The 22,500-nt window shown below is 51.3% G+C and overlaps 1 protein-coding gene across 1 annotated transcript in view; it reads left to right on the top strand.

Annotated features, from left to right (window-relative positions):
• LOC135104459 (CLIP-associating protein-like) overlaps window positions 1-17,164 on the top strand; it is an 87,173-nt gene extending 70,009 nt beyond the window's left edge. Inside the window, exon 3 of the transcript XR_010270450.1 lies at window positions 17,045-17,164. The gene's annotated coding sequence lies outside the window, so the exon portion shown is untranslated. The remainder of the gene's footprint in view (window positions 1-17,044) is intronic.
• Window positions 17,165-22,500: the final 5,336 nt, after the last annotated feature.

The following is a 22,500-nucleotide window of genomic DNA, read 5'->3' as shown; positions in this document are numbered from 1 at the left end:
TGTAATCTTAAAGTCACTTACGTCTGATAGTAAAGATGAAGACAGGATAGTAAAAGAGGAGGAGGAGGAGGAGAAGGAGAATAAGGAGGAGGAGGAGGAGGAGGAAAAAGTGGAGGAAAAGGAAGGAGGAGGAGGAGAAAGAGTATGAAAAAGGAAAGAAGATGACGAGGAGGAGAACGAGGATGAGGAGAGGGAAGAGGAGGAGGAGGAGGAGGAGGAGGAGGAACAAGTGATTTAAAACAATGGTGTATGACTGTGGTAGTGTGTGGTGGTGTGGTGCGGGGTGTGGCGGGGAGGGCGTGACGGGACACGATGCAGGAGCTGTGTGGGGGAAGCCGCAAGGAGTTTGTGGTGCAGGCAGAGCAGGGGTGCGGGGAGAGGGAGTGGGGAGGAATGGGGAAAGGGAAGGGAAAGGAGATGGGACTGAGATGCGGTTAGGTTCGGGTCCTCTGTTCCTGTTGTGGTGGTGGTGGTGGTGGTGGTGGTGGTGGTGGTGGTGGTGGTGGTGTCATATCGTCATAGTCAGTCATCATCGTCATCATCATCATCATCATTCTTCTTCTCCTTTTCCTCCTCCTCCTCCTCCTCCTCCTCCTCCTCCTCCTCCTCCTCCTCCTCCTCCTCCTCCTCCTCCTCCATTGCTTACTTTCCTTCATCCATTAGTGGTGGCTGATATCGTGTGATCGTCCTCCCGCTCTTCCTTCCTCTCTCTCTCTCTCTCTCTCTCTCTCTCTCTCTCTCTCTCTCTCTCTCTCTCTCTCTCTCTCTCTCTCTCTCTCTCTCTCTCTCTCTCTCTCTCTCTCCCCATACACACACATTCTGTATCACTTCTTACCGTGTGTGTGTGTGTGTGTGTGTGTGTGTGTGTGTGTGTGTGTGTGTGTGTGTGTGTGTGTGTGTGTGTGTGTTACCACCCTCCTTTAAGGAATACATTTACCTTATCCACCTCGTGTTTATACTCTCTCTCTCCCTCTCTCTCTCTCTCTCTCTCTCTCTCTCTCTCTCTCTCTCTCTCTCTCTCTCTCTCTCTCTCTCTCTCTCTCTGCTCGCCTAGTTGAGTGTGTGGGTGTTAGACGGGTGAACGGCCGCTCTCTCCCTCATCTCCTTGCTCTCTCTCTCTCTCTCTCTCTCATCTCCTTGCTCTCTCTCTCTCTCTCTCTCTCTCTCTCTCTCTCTCTCTCTCTCTCTCTCTCTCTCTCTCTCTCTCTCTCTCTCTCTCTCTCTCTGTGTATATGTATGTACGTACGTATACTTGTACACGTCCATTTCCTGTCTCTTTCAAGTTCTCCCAGCCAATCTTGTGCCTTTCTCTTCCCCTTTCCTCCCCTCCCCCCATAGCACAGCCCATACTCCTTCCCCCTTCCTCATTCTCTCCCCAGCACGCCCATTGTGGTGTGTCTGGGGCGTGGGGTGGGTCAGGTGGGGGGTGGGGGAGTGTGTCACGGTGGTAGTGGTGGTGATGACAGAGGTTGTGGTGGCAGAACTATTTGTTGTGGTTTTGGTGGTGGTGGTGGTGATGGTGGTGGTGGTGGTGGTGGTGGTGGTGGTGGTGGAAGGGATTAAGGTCATTGACTGTATAATGAATGAATAAATGTGTAAGAAAGCGAGGAGTCAAAAGGTTATTATTTACTGAAAAGTTTAAGGATGATAAGTTGTACGTATGTTGAATCTCTCTCTCTCTCTCTCTCTCTCTCTCTCTCTCTCTCTCTCTCTCTCTCTCTCTCTCTCTCTCTCTCTCTCTCTCTCTCTCTCTCTCTCTCTCTCTCTCCCATTGGCAACCATGGCGGTGGTGATTGAGATAATGAGTGGCGACCTTCTCAGAGGAGGAGGAGGAGGAGGAGGAGGAGGGGGACATGAGGACAGGGAGTGGGGGGCGGGAAGAAGAGGTGGTGGCGGTAATGTAGTCGTGTGTTCAACTTAATCGCAGCTAATCTCTTTCGGCTTCTCTTTATGTCTCCTCCTCCTCCTCCTCCTCCTCCTCCTCCTCCTCCTCCTCCTCCTCCTCCTCCTCCTCCTCCTCCGCCTCCAGGCATCCTTTCCGTCACTTTTTGTGGTTTAACTTTATAGGATCTACCACCACCACCACCACCACCACCACCACCACCACCACCACCACCACCGAAAAACAACTCCGCCACACTCCTCTGTCCTCGCATTCCCCTCCACCTCCTAAAAAAGTATCTCCTTATCTCCTTAAAAAAAGATAATCCTCTCCTTCCTTAAAAAGTCAAGAACTCACCGAAAAAGTGCCGTAACTGTTTAGTTTTTAAGATGCGATTATGTTAGTGTTTGCGCAGTTAGAGAGAGAGAGAGAGAGAGAGAGAGAGAGAGAGAGAGAGAGAGAGAGAGAGAGAGAGAGAGAGAGAGAGTGCTTCTTCCCCTAAGTCTGCGTTAAGTCTTGTTGCGGGAGACCGAGACTAAGACTGAGGGTGAGGCTGAGACAGGCTTGCTCGACCCTATCTGCCCCTATCTGCCGGGTACAGCAATGTGGAGGCTGTGTCCTGTATGTTTCCTCTTCCCATGGTGTAGTATTATGAGAAGCCTTCCATTGTAGTCTCGGTTTCCCTAATAGTAGGTTATGTACTCGTATAGGGTAACCAGACAGGGTATCAAGGATTTAAGGTTCACTGTCCCTTGATGTATGTTATTCTTTTTAATGTTTTGTAATAGGAATTTGGGTGTCAGTGACTAAGGTGCTGTCAGTCTACCATGCCAGTGTCGACCGGTCGTAGATGTTCACCTTTGCGTCTTCATAGCCCGTGAGGTGTTGGTAATGACGCGGTGTTAGTGGTGAAGGGGCTTGTGGTGGTTACAGGCTGGCAGATGTCTAAGTTTTGGGTCCCCATGAGGTAGTAGTTGTGGTGGTGCTAGTGGTAGTGGTGGTGATGGTGGTTGCAGGCCGACAGATGTCCAGTGCGGGAGAAGTGTTGGTGGGAATGGCCAGCCTGGAGTAGTGGTGTAAATATACTGCTGCACGGATGTCTAGGGGGGAGGCGGGGGGCGGAGTGGGGGTGATATATGGGCGGTGGGGCCTGAGTGGAACTGGGGACTGTTGAGGGCGAGCTGGGTGCCGTAGGGGTGTCAGTAGGTGGCAGTGAAGAGCCGGAGGGATGCTGTGAAGGGCTGAGAGAGGTGCAGGGTTGAGGGGGTGTTGTGAAGGGCTGGGGAGGGAGTGGCGATGTGGGACTACGTGGTGTTGCTGTTGTTGTTAGTGTTGTTATTGTTTGGATGTTTCATGTGTGGCGGCCAGGATCTCGTATAGCATTAGATGACCTAGCATCATACAGTAGTCTATGAAATATGTGAAACCATGTATCTAAGTTTGTAAATAAGAAAACATGACGAAATCCGAATAGAAGGGTTGTGTGTGTGTGTGTGTGTGTGTGTGTGTGTGTGTGTGTGTGTGTGTGTGTGTGTGTGTGTGTGTGTGTGTGTGTGTGTGTGTGTGCGCTTTGTCGTGCTGTGACGCGTGGATGTTGCCGTTTCATCGTGGGGTATCGACCATCAACACCAGCACGGGATGAGTGTCGCTTTTTGTGTTGCTTTCCGTTAGTGTTTGTGAGAATCGCACCTGCAGCTGTGTGTTAAAACAGTGATCGTTGTTACGTGTTTGTTTCGTGCAGGAGCGGCAGGATCTGAGTCAGTGCGAGGTGGTTATCACGAGGAAAGTAGGACGCAGAGGCTACAACTTATTATTTATTTGCATCTGTTTTGCCGTCACTGACCGACCGTTACTGGCCTCGATCGACTGACTGCTGGGTGTTCTGCCTCTCGCGTCCACTGGCCACCTCCTCTTTCCTCTCACCTCTGCCCGCGACCGTCCATTCCCTTGCTGTGTGTCCCCTGCATCCTGCCCATGTCATCTGTCCTCCATGCCTCTTGTCTCATCAGTCCAGTTTCCTTATGCTTGTCCTCCTCCTCTTGTGTGTGACCTCCTGCCCTTATTTCTGTCCCCACTCTTTTGTCTTTTAGCTCCTGCCTCTCGTCCTTTGTCTCTTGCATCCAGCTCACTGCCTCTGTAAAGTCCCCTGTTTCTTTTCCCAGTCCAAAGTTTTCTGCTCCAAGTTCTTTCTCTTGTTCTCTCAGCCCTGTACTCTGGTCCTAATTCTCCGTCCCTTATCCCCCTTGTGTTGCCCCCTGCTCCCTCTGTCCCTGAAGGTAACATCCTACTTCTGTCAGTTCCCTTATGCTTTATATTTGACGTCTTCACTAATCCCCCTCCCCTTCCCACTTTCCTTACTTCTTGCTCTCCTCTCTATTGTATCTCGCTCCGCCTCCCTCATTTCCTGCCGCATTTCTCCTTTTATTGTGAGGCTTTGACCTACAGACCTCATTTATTACCCACTGATGCTCTCTTTGCCAGTTCTTGTTCGACTCTTGACCAGCAGGGGCACAGGAAACGCAGGTAACGGTGCAGGTGTTTATTCACAGAAGGTGTGAACAGAAGGCTGGAGGTAGGTGATCTCTCGGCGCCAGGCCGCGCACTTCCACTTAACACTTATGACTGAAGCCTAGCTCGTTCACTCATACACGTATTCATGCCTCACACAAGTCTCGCTCATTCACTCGTTCACACAACTAGCTAACAACCACACACCTCCCCCGAGACATAAGGAAGATTCCTTATCTTTGTTATGGCTACCGTAACACATGAAACAAAGTTACAATGATTGAAGTACAGAAAACACGGTACATATACACAAAACAAACACAGCGTACAATGAACACGTACGACTAATCGTAGGTGCTACGGTGCCACCGCACCTGCAGTCGTCTCGGCTCCCTACGCTGTCGGCTGCTTCGACGCTCTGGTTGCTCTCGGCCACGGTGTACCCCGTTACCCTGATGCTCCGGGCTGCCGGGATGGTGGTGTTCCTCGTGACCCTGATGCTGAAGCGCTGCACCGCCATGAGCGGTGTGCTGCTCGACAGGAAGGGGAGCAAGAGGTCTGTGTGGGCGTAGGTGTCTTCTATTACGCCACATCACGCGACCGCTGCCCATCTTGATGAGGTAGTCTCTCCTTCGCCCAACAGCCACGATGACACCCAGGCGATCCCAGAGGCCTGTCGTGTGATCTTGAACGTCGACGTGGCCACCGAGGTGCAGGAGAGGAAGAGTACGGGCGGACGCGTCGTGGCGAAGTTTCGCTTTCTTCCTCAGTCGCTCTGCCTTGGCGTCGCACTCATCAGCAGCGCGCTGCCACTGCTGAGCGTATGAGCGATGATGAGCCGGGACACAGGACCTCATAGGATGACCGAAGAGGACTTGTGCTGGTGATCGCCCTTCCGCCCTCGGAGTGTTGCGCAGTTCCAGCAACCCGCGAGCGAACGCATCCTCGTCCAGGTGTCCCTGCTGTGTGGTCGTGAGGATCAGCTTCTTCACGGACTTGACCGCTGCCTCGGCGTGACCATTGGAGCGTGGATAATGAGGTGAAGATACACGATGCTCCACCCCCCATCGAGCCAGGAAGCGCCGTACCGATGAAGAAGTGAACTGCGGTCCACCGTCAGTCCTCAGGAGAACAGGCACGCCCGTGTCGGCGAACACACCCCGAAGGACACGAACGAGCTGATCAGCCGATGCTGGACGTGAGCATGCAGACACGTGAGGCCACCCAGACAAGCGATCTACATACACGAGGTATGTACGGCCTGCTGCGTGGAAGTAGTCTGCAGAAACTGACTCAAACACCCTGCTGGGTGTGTCCGTGTCCTGCCAGAGAGGTTCGTTGGCTTGGCTTGGTAGGAGTGGACGGCATAGTGAGCATCCAGAAACGACGTTCTCAACGTCTCTGTCCATACCAGGCCAGTACACCGTTTGTCGGGCCCGTCGCTTGGTGCGCTCCATCCCCTGATGACTGTCATGGAGTCGCTCTAGTGTTTCTCGGCGGAGGCTGTGAGGAATAAGAAGCCTCGGCCCGTAAACCACCAGGTCGTCGTCTACGGCCAGCAGACTGCGCACCGGCCAGTACGTACGCAAGCGGTGATCGAGGTCGTGGCAATGATCAGGGAAGCCCTCGATGATGACGTTCTTGAGCAAGCAGTACTCCCCGTCTCTTGCTGCTGCGGCACGTACCATTTCCACAGTCTGATCCTGGAGTGGTGCTAAGCGGACGCCGTCCTCATTGGTGGCAGATAACGCTGAGATGACCGCTGAGTGGAGAGGGTCGAGGTCACCAGAAGTAGCAGCATCCTCTTCCTCCACTGGGTCCTGTACTGGAGCACGTGAGAGGGCGTCGTCTGTCAACTCGATGGCCATGGATCCACCAGCCATTGCACGTAAACCTTCCTTTGCTTCGAAGACGCTGGGAAAGGCCTTGATCACAGCAGCAGCGTGCCCCGCACGCTGCTGTGGCGTTGGGTCGTAGGAATGAGGCCAGCTGATCACTTCTGTGGGCGTAGATAGAGGTGGCTGCGAGGCGGTCGGGTACTTGATGGAGCTGTTGCCGGTGTGCTGTTCTTCCCTGCGTAGCGGTCGGATTTGAGCCGGAAAATCTTCGGGGAGGATTCCGAGAGCGATGGAATCGTACCAGCTAAGCAGCGCCCCCTTCACCTCCTTCACCACGCTCACAACAGTCTCAGCTTCCCTGTCGCCCAGTTGCAAGTGCGACGAGAAAGTTCCTACACAGGTGAGGGGGTGATTACCGGCAGCATAAAGTCCATCACCATCAGCGGGCGCCAAGCTGGAGGGCGGGATTCCAAGGAGTGTTGCCGTGTCGAGGCCAATAACGGTCGTTTCGGCCCCAGAGTCAGGAGTCCACGTAATCTTGTCTCTTCCAGCGGGATGTGTGGCGGTAATGAGCACCTGGGGCGCAGGTCGTGCCGTCACCGTCTTTGTGTATACGCCTGATAAGAGCTGGTATACACTGGCACTGGCTCCCCGCCTCGGGCCTGCACCGCGATGAGGAGAGACAGTTGAGGAACTCCTCGAAGCTCCTCGTCGTTTCCTCACTGTCTGCTGACATACACTCGCAAAATGCCCTCTTTTTCCGCAGTTACGACACACTTTATCTATTGCCTGGCATCCCCTTTTGTCACTGCGACAATCTTTGCCACAACGATAACAGCCCGTGGGCTTGAGCCCCCGAAACTGCCCTTCCTGTAGTTCGAGACAGCGTTCACACCATGGCTCGAAGAGTGAGAGCCGCCCCTTAGTACTGCACTACACTGGTTAGCGCTCTCTGATGCTCTGCAAATATCTATGGCGTTTTCAAGGGTGAGTTTCTTGTTTTCCAGCATGCGTTTCAGAGCCACTTCGTCTCGTGTCCCAACGACAATTCTGTCACGCAGCTGATGGTTTATGCACTGGTCGCAAAAGTCACAGAAATTGGCGATTTCCTTTACAGCACATAAAAAGTCGTCAAAACCTTCTTGCGTTTCTTGCACGCGGGAGTAGAAGTCTCTTCTATCCATGATGATGTTGCGCTGGCTTCGCAGGTACTCACACATTGCATCGAGGATGGTTCTTAACTCCGCGTCTCTCGGTAAGCTTATCCCGTAGCGAAGTGTACGGGTCCACTCGTCGTCTAGGACAGCAGCGAGTGCCGCCCTCTGCTCAGCCAGGGAGAGACAGTCTATCCTGGCGAGGGTTACGTATCCTTCAAACTTATGGCGCCACGTGTCGAACTCACGTAAAGATGCTGACGCCGTTAAGTGAGGAATGATGGTGGCGGACGTCAGGAACCTCGCGCCCTGGGTAGACGTGCTGCGGGCTGTGGTTTCGCCTTCATTGCTCGCCGTGGTGCGACTGGGAGCTTGTGTCCCCACTCTCTCCAGCAGCTGGGTTAAACGCTCCTCGCGAGCCTGACTCTGCTCCGACTGTCGCGCTAGCAGGGCAGCCAGCGCCTCCAACTGCTTCTCCATTCTGCGCCGTACCCACTGCAGCCTTGTCCTGATCCTACTCACTGCGCCATGTTCGACTCTTGACCAGCAGGGGCACAGGAAACGCAGGTAACAGTGCAGGTGTTTATTCACAGAAGGTGTGAACAGAAGGCTGGAGGTAGGTGATCTCTCGGCGCCAGGCCGCGCACTTCCACTTAACACTTATGACTGAAGCCTAGCTCGTTCACTCATACACGTATTCATGCCTCACACAAGTCTCGCTCATTCACTCGTTCACACAACTAGCTAACAACCACACAGTTCTCTCCTTTCTCAGTTCCTACCTTGCTGTATTTAGGTTGGTGGTGGCAGTGATGACAGTGATGGTGATGACCTCTCTCCTCCCTCTGCCTCCTTCCTCACCCGACTGAAACATTTTTTTTTCTCTCTCCACATTTCTGCCGTCATGCCCTCACTTCATGCCCTTCTGTCTAAATTATCGACTGCTTGAACCACAACCATGCCTACCTGGCTTGCCCCCTCCCCCCTTGCCCTCTTTACCTGCCTTGCCTTTCTCCATTCACCTTCCCTCCTTCTCTGTTATTGTTTTTTGCCCATTTCTATTTCTTCGTCCTTGTCTTACCTCCTAAACCCATCATTTCTGCTTGAACTTATACCACTATTACCCCCTCCCTTCCCCCCAATGCCCCTGGACCACTCCGCCCCTCAGCCCCGGTACCCAAGCATCGGCCCCAGCGGATAATGGAGGCTAATGAGACGCAGGAACAACGTAACTCTTCCTTGGATTAGAGTCAGTGGTTGGGATGACCCGGTGGTTTGCATGCCGTGCTGCCTCTCTCGTGCACGTCATTCACACGGCCTCCTCCACTCACCTCCGCCTGCTGCTCTCTCTCTCTCTCTCTCTCTCTCTCTCTCTCTCTCTCTCTCTCTCTCTCTCTCTCTCTCTCTCTCTCTCTCTCTCTCTCTCTCTCTCTCTCTCTCTCTCTCTCTCTCTCTCTCTCTCTCTCTCTCTCTCTCTCTCTCTCGTTTACATCTACGTTAACTTCCATCTATCCCTCCCTCCCTCCCTCCCTCCCTCCCTCCCTCCCGTAATTTGATGATTAGCTTTTGACCCTCTTTTTCTTTACTCATCATTTACTTAAATTAAATTCCGCGTTGGTGCAGCAAAACAACAACTTTTCTTTCTTACCTCAGTCTCTCGCCGTCACTCCCTCCGTTTTGGTATTGTTGTGCAAAAGTAAACATGGAGGAGACGTGTTGCTTTTGTTTTGTTGTGCTTTGTTTTGTTTTGTGTGGCCGCATGAAAGTGGCAGGGCGGGGTGCAGCTGGCGAGGCGAGGCGGTGAAGAGGAGGTAACAAGAATCGCATAGGACAACCAAGCAGCAACAGACTCATGCGTTCTTGTGTGGCTGCATAGGAAGTAATTCTCGCTAAGTGGTCGTTGGGGAAAAAAAAAAAATAAATAAATAAAATAAAAATAGAACAGTATGGTAGAGAGATGTGATAATAAATGGTGGAGATAGGACAGAAAGGTGATAGAAAGATAGGAGATAGGCAGAAAGGTGGAGATAGGACAGTATGGCTAAGAAATTTGTAATAGATGGCAAAGAGGTAGATAGAATAGCGTAGCAAATTCACGGAACAGGTATGATAGTAAGAAGATAAGAGACAATAAATGTTACACAGACAGAATATAAAGGATAAAAAGACGAATAGGATAAGGACTAGTACGATAAAGATAGCAAAAATTAACAAACAAATAACATAGGTAGACACACACATGATGAACCTTGTATGAGGAGAGTGTATGCAGCGATGGAGCGTGACTCTAGCTAAGTAAGGGTATTAAAGGGACCCGGACATAGTTAGAGGCGGTGTTACGAGTCTGCTGAGGGTGTTAGGGAGACAGAGGGGCGCCATGACAGTGATAGAGGCAGTGAACAGCTTATGATAGGGGAATAATGGACTAAGGGGTGATAAAGAAGCTTAAGTCCTTATTGTGAAGCTGCCCATTCCCTTAGGACGTGTAGAGAATATCATGGCCCTTATTTTGAGACTCATAGGGGCGTTTGTTCCCTGCAGGTTGTGGGTGGAAGAGGAAAGGCTTACTTGATGAGTCTTTGGAACACTCATTATAGGGCTGATTGGGGAGAGGAGGGGCTCAAGGGGTGTGGAGGTGATCTGCTATTGGTGATTATGTTGTGAGGTGCGGTTGGTGAATGGGTGGTAATACAAGTGTTGGTGGTTTGAGAGTCGTGGTGTGAGGTGGTGATTGTTTGTGAGTGGTGACGGGTGGTGAGGTGGGTGGTTGTGTGAGGTGAGGAGCGTTGATGTGATGAGGGTGAGGTGAGGTGAGGGGAGGGGAGGGTGCGGGGTGATGGTTCAGGCGACGAGGGTAACGGAGGCGGTGAGTGAGCACAGCATCGGGCACCCAAATCCTGGTTAGGTGTCCTGATGGAGGGTCGAGGGGAGCGAGGGGGCGGCGGGTCAGGTGAATAATTATGAGGGCAGCGGCCCCAGCCTCCCCCGCCCTGTCCCCTGCACGCACACCAGGAGGAGGGGCGGGAAGGGCGGCTTAAGCAAGGTAACCCGCTCACACACACACACACACACACACACACACACACACACACACACACACACACACACACACACACACACACACACACACACACAGTAACGAAGTGTCCACCATGGAGAAAATAATCCGCGTCCTGAGGAGAGTATTGCCAGTGGACGTCTTTCTGTGAGTGGCTGCAGGAACTTGGGAGCGAATTGCCAGCGGCGCGTGGAGTGTCGCCACGGCCCCTTGCAATCACGCCCCCTGCAACTTGTCTGCGGCGGAAGGCGGACGCTGCGGGGCCACTTTCGTCCTCTGCGTGAGAGAGAGAGAGAGAGAGAGAGAGAGAGAGAGAGAGAGAGAGAGAGAGAGAGAGAGAGAGAGAGAGAGAGAGAGAGAGAGACTAGGCAGGGATCACATTTGTATATCTGGTAACAGTGAGGGTGATGATGCTTGCATTTTTTATCGTGTTTGTAGCAAGGGACGCCACGAAAAACTGTTGGTATGGCGACATCGGTGAGGGTGGTAATGGTGATTGGCATCGACTGTCATTGAACGAGATCATCAAACATTGGAATACTAGTGCTTGGGAAGAAACTGACGTGTTTATTAAGTTTAAAACAACAACAACAACAACAACAACAACAACAACAACAACAACAACAACAACAACAACAACAACAACAACAACAACAACAACAACAACAACAACAACAACAACAACAACAACAACAACTACTACTACTACTACTACTACTACTACTACTACTACTACTACTACTACTACTAGCGAGTCATACCGTTAATGCATTTCTTACGTAAAACTAAGATGCAAAGCAAGACAGAAATCATACACATTGATAGTTACATATTGATACTTGCGTGTTCTAGGATCAAGAATAGCCACGATTTCTCCTCCTCCTCCTCCTCCTCCTCCTCCTCCTCCTCCTCCTCCTCCTCCTCCTCCTCCTCCTCCTCCTCCCATGCCAGGTGCTGGTATGTGACGGAGACAGGCACGGATACTGAGTGAGGAAAATTTGAGGTGAGCAGACGGGCGTCATCCTGTTTGGCCTTATTACTCTCTCTCTCTCTCTCTCTCTCTCTCTCTCTCTCTCTCTCTCTCTCTCTCTCTCTCTCTCTCTCTCTCTCTCTCTCTCTCTCTCTCTCTCTCTCTCTCTCTCTCTCTCTCTCTCTCTCTCTCTCTCTCTCTCTCTCTCTCTCTCTCTCTCGCTCTCGCTCTCGCATCTGTGACACAGCACATAGAGCTGGGAAAGAAATAAACAAAATGTACCGCAGTAGACTGGAAGTAAAAGTAATTTCTTGAAACATTGGTATCGATACATATTATTATTATTATTATTATCTATTATTATTATTATTATTATTATTATTATAATATCATCATCATCATCAACGCTGTTGCTGTTCTTGGCAACGCGGGAATGACTGAACTGTGTCATCCTGAGTTGCCTGGAGCCATTCATTCTCGTGTCTCCTCTTCCACCTTCCTGCGTGTTGTGGGCGGGAAACACAAGCCGGGTACGCCGTTGTGGTGATGCTGCGTTGTGTCGGGTGGGTTGGTCGTGGCAAGGAATAGCCCAGAATAGTGCTGCCTTAAGATTTACACTCAGGTCAGAGATCATCGCGGTGGTCAGTATTGCAGCGTGAGTCAGGCGAGGAGTCGCCCCCACCACCTGTCTTCTGAAGGAGGGGGAAGGATGATTGCTAAGTCGTACTCGCATGGCGGCCTTGGCACAATCTGGTGCGAACAGGATTGCTACATGGAGCCGTGGGAGGCACCGCTTGAGGCTACGAAGGAGTCGCCCCTGGCCCCGACCAGGTAGGGGCAGGTGTGGGAATGTGAACAGCGTGTTCTCGAGGCTTGGGTGATGGGTCGGCTTACCGCAGGATGCAACACTTGGGGACATGTCAGTGCCAGAAAGTGTTGCAGGCGATGGACGGGGAGGCGTTGAGGTGTCTTAATGGACAGGCCGGTGGAATTAATCATCGGCAAGCAGGTGTGGGAGATTTCGTCTCATGATTTGTTATGAAAGTCCGGAGTGGGTGTGAGGGGCTGACGACCTGCCGCTGGTCCCTTCACCAGGCAGCTAGCTGACCTTACAAGCAGCGTGGGTGACCTGCTGGCCGCGACGTGTCTTCATACTTGCTTCGATTTGTTTTTTTGTTTTTTGTCGCGCTGATGTGGAGGAAAGAGTGTGACACGGCGGGCTGATGGAGGTTTGGGCGGGGCAAGCTGAGGCACGCTGGCCCTCCTGCACGCTGTGCCAGCATTGCCTCACCACCGCGCGGACCAAGGCACAACTCACCACCAGCCCTCCCCTCCATTACTGCCTCACCCCCCACTGCTCACAGACACTCCCGCAGGCTTCATCTCACCACTCCCCTTCATCACCATCACCGTCACCTTCATCACTACTACCATACCATCACCTTCGTCACCACCACCACCACCGCTTCAGACGACGCCCACGCTGGTCAGAAACACAAACTTTCTGCAAGACATGAAAATCATCTTGAAATTTTAGATAACCGTATAATCATTACCATCTGCGGGAAGTTTCCCAGGTAAAAAGCAATACCAGAGAGAGAGAGAGAGAGAGAGAGAGAGAGAGAGAGAGAGAGAGAGAGAGAGAGAGAGAGAGAGGATCAGTGTGGAGGAGGGCGTGGGATGGCCGGCATGGGGGCGTGGGCTGGGCGCGGCGGGGTGCGTGCATGGAGGAGCGCTGTACAAGGCTGGCCGCCCCGCATCCCACGGGTTTCGGGCATTTAAAGGGGCCAGCTGTGAGGGCGTGGGGTGGTGGAGTGGTGCCCGGGTGGCAGTGGGCGAGGTGCCCTAATATCATGGGAGAAGCGTGGTCAGTGAGAGAGAGAGAGAGAGAGAGAGAGAGAGAGAGAGAGAGAGAGAGAGAGAGAGAGAGAGAGAGAGAGAGAGAGACGCTAATGGCACTACCTTATTTGTACCGTGTGGACCAGACAGCAGGATCACAACTCTTCTACGGTAGTTCCTCCTTCAACCTCGTCAGCCTCTTGCCTTCATCTCTCTCTCTCTCTCTCTCTCTCTCTCTCTCTCTCTCTCTCTCTCTCTCTCTCTCTCTCTCTCTCTCTCTCTCTCTCTCTCTCTCTCTCTCTCGTTTACTATGTGGTTGTGGAGGAAAAATCTCGCAAGTTCTTTAGATTTATTTTCTTCCACTTAATGAAAGTTTCCTCAAGTGCAGATGTGGAGGTAACGTGCCTTCTTTACCTCACTTAATTCTTCCTCCCTCTCCATCCCTCCTCTTCCTCCTTCTCCTCCTCTGCTCCCTTTCTCATCCTCTGCCTCACTGCATGTCCTCTTCTCACAGCCCACCGAGACACACACGAAAGAGAGAGAGAGAGAGAGAGAGAGAGAGAGAGAGAGAGAGAGAGAGAGAGAGAGAGAGAGAGAGAGAGAGAGAGAGAGAGAGAGAGAGAGAGAGAGAGAGAGAGAGAGATCTTCTTCATGTTGCTTATTGCTCCTTCGGTCTCTAAAATGTAGCGGAATTTTTCCTCACACACACACACACACACACACACACACACACACACACACACACACACACACACACACACACACACACACACACACACACACACACACACACACACACACACACACACACACACACACACACACACACACACACACATTTGGCGATACTAAAAAAAATCTTGGTGTCAGTTTTGGTGATAGTGGTTAAAATAATGATGCTTATAACAACAGTGATATTGGTCATTTAAACTGAATTATGGTGATGATTATTATTGTCAATGGCAGTATTAGATGATCAAGAGCAAGAAAGAGGAGAAGGCGAAGCAGGAGGAGGAGTAGGACCTGCCGAGGGTGACTCACGTGCCGGCCCGCCCTCTCAGCACACACACTCTCTCTCTCTCTCTCTCTCTCTCTCTCTCTCTCTCTCTCTCTCTCTCTCTCTCTCTCTCTCTCTCTCTCTCTCTCTCTCTCTCTCTCTCTCTCTCTCTTGGCTATTGCGCCGCTTGTAAGGACATATCTGTTAGCAGCAATAGTAGTACTTAGAAAAAGATGAAAATAGTAGTCGCAGTAGTAGTTGTAGTAGTAGTAGTAGTAGTAGTAGTAGTAGTAGTAGTAGTAGTAGAAAACAAGGCGATTAAAGAGAGTAGGAGGACCTGTCTTGGTTTTCCCACGTGCTGATCCGCCCTTACTTTAACACACACACACACACACACACACACACACACACACACACACACACACGGGGGGTATAACAATGGACACTTGTAAAAGTACCTTCACTAGATTGTTTCAATTTGCTCTAGTTGAAATATTACATGTTCTCTCTCTCTCTCTCTCTCTCTCTCTCTCTCTCTCTCTCTCTCTCTCTCTCTCTCTCTCTCTCTCTCTCTCTCTCTCTCTCTCTCTCTCTCTCTCTCTCTCTCTCTCTCTCTCGTTTTTCTTTGTCATTTTCTTGTCACGTCTCTCTTTTTCCTCCTTTTCTTTCATCTTTCCATTCTTCTCTGTTCATCTTTACTCCCTTTTCCTCACTTTTATCGTTCTTTCACCACCACCACCACCACCACCATCACCACCACCACCGACCAAGAACCGTAACATCGACCCTTAATTTTAATGATATCCCAGCCTTTCAATATAACGAATTCCAAACCACTGAAAATACACCTGCCAAGAATTCGTGAGCGGCGCGGGTGTAGTTGCCTTACTCATCGGCTGGGGGGCGTGGCGGGGCAGGTGTTCCCGGGAGTGCTTGAGTGCAGGTGTGCTCGGCGTCATGTTCTGCTTCTTGATTGGTTGGCTGACGTGTTTCCTGTAATGTTGTTTTTTTCTTTTCTTGTGTTTTTTTGTTAGTAAACGTGTTCCTTGCTTTTTTTTTTTTTGTCTTCTTAATTGTTGTGGTGGAATCGTTTTGTTGTATATTTCGTTTAACAATTGTCTGACTGTTACTTGTGTTTTTATTGTTTATTCTTCATTTACTAAGAGAGAGAGAGAGAGAGAGAGAGAGAGAGAGAGAGAGAGAGAGAGAGAGAGAGAGACCATTTTATTTCCTTGTGTATGGACTTGTGGCACTGCTGTTGAGAGAGAAGAGAGGGAGGGAGGGAGGAAGGGAATGGGGGGGGCGGGAGTTGATGAAGTGCTTGATAGCGTGACACAAACGCGGGCGGGGTTGGATGGAGGGGAAGACCAACTGGCGGAAGGTGGGGAAGTGGATACAAACAGGGACTTTAAGGAGACTCGGGGCTTGGGTTCGAACCGCGGGGCGAAGTTAGTCTCAGTGCGTGGGAGGAGGGATGATGCGGGGCTGCAGTAGCTACACCGCGATGTACCATGGGTGCGTGGGCGGGGCGTGACGAGTGTGGGGCTTGTCTGAGGGTGTGTGATGGGGCGGAGCAAGTGTGGTGAGCTGGCGGGGCAGAGTGGATATTTGCATGGGGCTTGTCTGCGGAACTAGTGCAAGGTGGATGATTTGGGCTTGTGGAGGGGAGTGGGCGTGTCCGAGGCTGCGTAATGGGGTGGGATGGGACATGACAGCTGCAGGATTAATGTTGGAAATAGGAGAATTAGGCCGGACATTATTGCAGACATGACTAGAGAGGCAGGACAAGACAGCTGTACTAAGGTTGGAATAGGAAAACTTGAGGAATATATAGTGAGATGTCCTTGTCTTGATATGTATTGATGGGACAGGATGCGTAGAACTGTACTGTAGGGTTGGCGGGGCACTGAGGTTTGTTTTGAAGAGTGGGACAGGGCGAGGCGGGGCTGGGTGGGGCAGGACAGTACAAGGGATGTGGGATGATTTGATAAGCCTGAGGTGATGAGGGGCACAGAAGGTCAAGGCGAGTGTTTAAGTAGGTTGTACTCCTCTACCCTCCTCGTTTCTTCTTCCTATTCTTCTTCTATCTCTTTTCTTTCTCTCATGTTCGTATTGATTTTGTTTTTCATAGTTTACCTTCCTTCACTCTGGTTTTTCTTTTCTTTTCTTCGTTTTTCCTTCTCCGTTTTCTTTTCTTTCCTTTTCCATATTCTCCCACGCCTCTATCCCTTCTCTCATCTTACCTCCTTATTCGATGTTTTTTTTTTTCCATCTTTCTGACTCTTACCTCTTCAGTCTTCGTTCACGTGCTGTACAACTACCACCATTCTTTCCTCCCTCTATTTCTTTCTTTCTTTTTCTCCTCACTTTTCTTGTACGAGTATTTATAGATTAACAGCTTGCGTCAGGATTGGTAAGGAATGTTAAAATCGTCTTGTCTCAGATACACCTAAAAAACAGTATATTATTGCTCTCTTCCTCCCACGCTCCTGCCTCTTTCTCGGTTACCCTTTCTCTCCTCACTGTTTGGTGGACTCGTGGAGGCTGAGAGAGAGAGAGAGAGAGAGAGAGAGAGAGAGAGAGAGAGAGAGAGAGAGAGAGAGAGAGAGAGAGAGAGAGAGAGAGAGAGAGAGAGAGAGAGAGAGAGGCACTGTTATTGTTCCTTACTTCGCTTAGATAATCCATCATCATCACATTCACGGCCGCTCTCTTCTCTGTCATTACGTTAAGCAGCGTTAAGAGCGAACCGGTTCATCCTTTTATCACCTGTGTCCTAAGTGTGGCTCTTCTTCCTGCAGGTGAGCACGGCATGGAGACTGGCGGTGGAGAGCAGTGAGTAAGCTACAACCCCCCCGCCTCCTTTCCACCTCCCCCTTACCACTTCCACCTACGTCTTTCACCTACTCATCCTTCATCACTTGTTTTATTTTAGTTAAGTGTCAGTAACGACTCCCTAAGGGCCAACACGTCTGCTGAGGTTTGTTCTTGATTTTCTTTTGTGTTCCTTTTAGTCTCTTCTCTCTTTCCTTTCCTTTGTTCGTTATCTTCTGTTCGTTATCTTCTTACTCCCTCGTTCCTTCCCTTCTTCCCCATTCCTTCTTCACAAAATCACGAGTTGTCCAATCTTCCTCTCCTCCACCTCCTCCTCCTCCTCCTCCTCCTCCTCCTCCTCCTCCTCCTCCTCCTCCTCCTCCTCCTCCTCCTCCTCCTCCTCCTCCTCCTCCTCCTCCTCCCCTCCCTGGTTCTCTGCTCTCTTGATATCCTGGACCTCTCTCTCTCTCTCTCTCTCTCTCTCTCTCTCTCTCTCTCTCTCTCTCTCTCTCTCTCTCTCTCTCTCTCTCTCTCTCTCTCTCTCTCTCTCTCTCTCTCTCTCTCTCTCCTTCCCAAACCACATCCGTTCCCCAATTCCTCCTCCACCTCCTCCCCATCTTCCACCTTCATCGTCTTCCACTTCCTCTCTCCTTAACCACGCCCATCACATCATATTCCCCCCTCCCCCTTCAACCATCCTCATCACGGCCCACTCTTCTTCCTTTCCTTCATTTACTCCTTCTCTTTTCTTTCTTTACTACTATCGCTGACCACGCCCTCTTCCTTTCTCTCTTCCTAATCTCAGACCGCCCCTCTCCTCCCTGCGTTTTCTACTGGTCTCATTGCATACTCATTTTCTCTTTTTCTTCCCGTTCCTCTTCTCATCCTGTCCTCCTTCTTCCTCTCGGTGCTGCGGGGGCGCTTATCAGGTGAGTCTCTGAAGGGCAAGGGCGACCAGCCATTAGTGCGGAGTGAGGGTCATCCTGTCCTGTCTCCCCACCTCCTCCCCTCCTGCTGGTGGTACTGTAGGTGGTGCTGCGTCCTGCCTCGTGTCCTGCCTTACGAGTGTGTTGCTGTAAGGTCGTCACACACACACACACACACACACACACACACACACACACACACACACACACACACACACACACACACACACACACACACACACACACAGGATTAGTGGCTTGTTATACCTATCACCTGCCTTACCCCTCTCTTCCGCCTCCTTTCCCCCCCCTCCTCCTCCCACACCGTCTTCGTCAGTGTCGGGGTTACTAGACGCCCCCGACCCTTCCCACACTCCGTGACCTTCACCATTGGAACGCTACCTACACCCCCGCCACCTCTGTCCCCCTTCGTCATTACCTCATACTGCCGCTAAGGGAGGACGAGCTACCCATGATAGGCTTGGATGCTCGGATTACCCTTCAGGTTTGCCCGCAGCACCCAAGCTACTGAGCCAAGGCGGCGCTGTGTGGTGGCGCTCATTTTCCCCAGTGTATTGTCCAAAGGTCGGCGATTCATAGTGCACTGAATGGCGCGCTGCATGATCGAAACAGGCGCCGCGAGTCGCTTGGGCGGCTTGGTTGAGTTACGACCTGAGTGGATGACGGCAGGCAGCGTTTGGTGGTCGTAATGATGTCGCTTTCTTGAACGTGTTGGGAGCTGGGCGTCATGTAGCTCACCGGGCGCCCTTCTGCCCCCTCATTATGGCCGCGTGAGCTGCTTGTGTCGGCGTGGTGGTCCCGTCCAGGCCTTTCACTCTGCGCTGATGTATGCCGGCCTTTTTTAGGTTTACGCTTGCATCGGGGGCTGTTGTGTGACGCAAATGGTGTGGCGGAGGAGGATGAAGGGTGAGTGAGGCGGACGTTTGCGTCACGCTGCTGAGAGGTGGAGTGTGTTCACCTTATATGGTTTCATTGCTGCAGGTTGGGTGGGTAAGATTACTCTGCCACTTTGTTGGTTGTGTTGCCTCCTGCCGCGGCGGTGTGTTGTGCGCCAGGCGCCGCCTGCACCCGGGGGCGGCACTGGAGAGGCTCATGAAACCAGTGCCGTAGGGCAGGTTGTTGGCTGATTGATAGGAGCGGAGTGACTTGCATCATGGAGTGAAGGCTTGCTGGAGGAAACAAGCTTGTGGCACCGAGTGTTTTGCCTGACATCAGGCCGGACCACCATACACTTGGGACTCAGTGGCGATGGACAGGGCCTGCTCCTTCCTGCCATTATACTCGTACACCCTCAGCAGTGAAATCTCACCTATAAAGTCAGAGGTGGGCAGTGATGCAGGTAGTGGAGAGCTCCGTGCTGCTGCCGTTACCGTTGCTGCTGCTACTTCAAGAGAAAAGTTGAACTGCCGCGTGCCTCATTGGCAGCGGATGGGTGACGCAGGGGAGCCGCTGGTAGTGGGAGGGGAAGGAAACTGCGGGCCAAGGTCGAAGGCCCCAGGTGGTGGCTCGTCTCGCCAGGATGCACTTCGGTGCCTCCACGTAATTTTGATCCCCCAGGTTCCTTAGGCACACGTGGCCAGTCTTGTAGAATGCATAAATTTCTTGCAGCCTTGGGAGTGGCTGTGAGTGCAGAACATGAATGAATGAAGTCACCTTGACGCTAAATGAATGAAGTCCCTCTGACGGCATGCAGTCGTTGCCGTGGCACGGTAGTCGCTGAAGCATGGCGGGGATGTGAGCAGCACGTGATGCAGCACTGATGATCAGAAGCTGGGTAACGGGGGACTTCCGCCCGCTGCCGGCCGCGGAGACATCGCCGCCGCCACACTGCCTTCTCGCACCGTGCCCTGCAGCCCGTCACTCCTTCTGGTGGGGCAGATTCCGCTGTGCATTCTTCAGCGCCTCACTTAGTCCGACATCTTGACGCTGCGAGTCTTCCCTCTCCAGGGCAGTCTCGCCTCCCCATCGCCAACCTCACCTACACTCCTCACTGCCTGCTGCTGTACTCCCGCTCTAGAGTCCACCATATTTACTCCCGCCTCCTCTTCCTTCGTCTGCAACACCTCCACTTTGCTCCCCCTTCCGCTGCCCCCTCCCTCCTCCTCCCCTTAATAGGCGATAATGACGGAATGACGAGAATCTGGCGAGGAAGTGTGGGTCGTTGATCTGAGTCTGCGGCAACAAGCTGTCTAACGTGTTCCGCTCGGTGCTGGTCCCCGCCACCGGGCTGTAGGCTGCAGGGGAGGCCCACGGGAATGCCGCCACCGTGTTCCCAGGCGAGCAGTGCTGCGTAAAGATGACGCAAGAGAGAGACAGGGAGAGAGGAAGAGAGAGAGAGACCGGCCCGCCACCTGGAGCTGGCTGCCGCGATGTAAAGCTGCTCGCTCGTCTTGATTTGATGCCGGCGGCGGTGGTGTGCAGTTGTTGAGGCAGCACGCGCGCCTCTCAGCTGGACTCCACGCTGAGATAACAAAGGTAATGTGGTTGTTGCTGCTGGCTGCCTGCTGATGGCGGTGGCGGTGATGGCTGTGGTGGTGGCGGCTCCTCAAAACCTGTAAACATGGTTCACTGTCTGGCTGCCGGAGGTGTGTGGGGAACAAGTATTCGTATATGCCTGAGCATGACGACCCCGTCATGGCACCACCACCACCACCACCACCGCCACCAGTACGGACGAGAGCAACTCCTGGGTATAGTGGCTGTGGTGGTGACTTCCCTCTCCTAGCAGTCACTCCATGTCCTGTGCCAAGCTGCACGAGGAGGAAGAGCTGTGCCATCTGTCCCTGCTGTCATGCCCAGACCACCTGTGCGGGCAATAACTTACAGACACATTAACATGGCCGGGGTACTCCCCTGCCTATGCCTGACGTGGTCAGCTCTCTGCACAACATTTTGTACTTACATTTACATTACAAACTAGAATAAATTTTACATGTCTTTGTTTAGGTAAAATATAAACGTTCTGGTTATGGAATAAAGATGCTCGGATTTTCTATGATAACTTTAAAAAAATAAGGATGGTTTAGGAACTGCAGTGAAGGTGTTTAATATTAAGAAAGTTCAGCATGAAGCCTAAACTCCAGTGGAAAGTTTGTAAATACTTAATCTAAGCACTGACACAGGAACCTGGCGTAGACTGTAGGATTATAACAGCTGCTCTTTTAGTGTAAACAGTGGTAGCTGAACACATAGAATAGAAAATCGAACTTATAGGCACGTAGGAGGCTGATTTGCATAGGATGTGTGTGTTTTGAGTGGACGTGAAAGGCTTTGTAGTGAAGGACCTTGGCCGATAAATGAGGACAGATAGAAACCACAGTCGCTGGCAGGAAGACGTAAATAGTTGTGCTGCTGTCCTGTAATTGTACATGTGAGGAGGAATGGCTGGAGGGGGACGGAAAGATTTATGTAATTACTCTCTCTCTCTCTCTCTCTCTCTCTCTCTCTCTCTCTCTCTCTCTCTCTCTCTCTCTCTCTCTCTCTCTCTCTCTCTCTCTCTCTCTCTCTCTCTCTCTCTCTCTCTCTCTCTCTCTCTCTCTCTCTCTCTCTCTCTCTCTCTCTCTCTCTCTCTCTCTCTCTCTCTCTCTCTCTCTCTCTCCACGTGTTATGTATATAAGTGGTCGTGTTGTGTGTGTATGTGTGTGTATGTGCGTGTGTGTGTGTGTGTGTCGACGTCTGGTAGGGGAAAGCAAGCCTGACCTTGTTAACGTTGTATAAAGCCTAATTAGGAGAGAGAGAGAGAGAGAGAGAGAGAGAGAGAGAGAGAGAGAGAGAGAGAGAGAGAGAGAGAGAGAGAGAGAGAGAGAGAGAGAGAGAGAGAGAGCTGTAAGTACGTACACGACTAAGGGAGAAAGTTGAGATCGGAGGAAGCGTTAGAAAGTTTATGCTGAACTTAGGAATTCATGGTGAAATGTGGGTACGTGGTGGTTGTAGGCGGGCGATACACACACACACACACACACACACACACACACACACACACACACACACACACACACACACACACACACACACACACACACACACACACACACACACACACCTTAAATGTCAGATTCAGATGTAAACAGTGAACACGATCTATAAACACACACACACACACACACACACACACACACACACACACACACACACACACATAAATGTTTCTAGGAAGGGGAAAAATATTAAATAAGAAAAAAAAACTTGAAGACTTTGTACACTGAATTCGAGATAATGCTGGGAAAAGAGAGAAAAAAAGAAATTAAGTAGTGAAAGTAGAGGAGGAGGAGGAGGAGGTAGCGGTGGGCAAAAAAAAAAAAGTTAGTGCTCTACGTAGATAAGAAACAAGAGCAAATTGTAATAATAATGAGGTGAACAAAAAGAAGTGGAGAAATGTTTGAAATAATGGAGAGAAAGCCGAAAGAATTATAGATATGAATAAAGAAAATTAAGTGGAACAAGCGGAAGATATAAATATTTCAACACGGCTTGAGAGGTAGAGAGAGAGAGAGAGA

The sequence above is a fragment of the Scylla paramamosain genome, chromosome 10 (genome assembly GCF_035594125.1).
Source record: "Scylla paramamosain isolate STU-SP2022 chromosome 10, ASM3559412v1, whole genome shotgun sequence".
NCBI lineage: Eukaryota > Metazoa > Arthropoda > Malacostraca > Decapoda > Portunidae > Scylla > Scylla paramamosain.
This window is presented reverse-complemented; position numbering and strand designations above follow the sequence as displayed.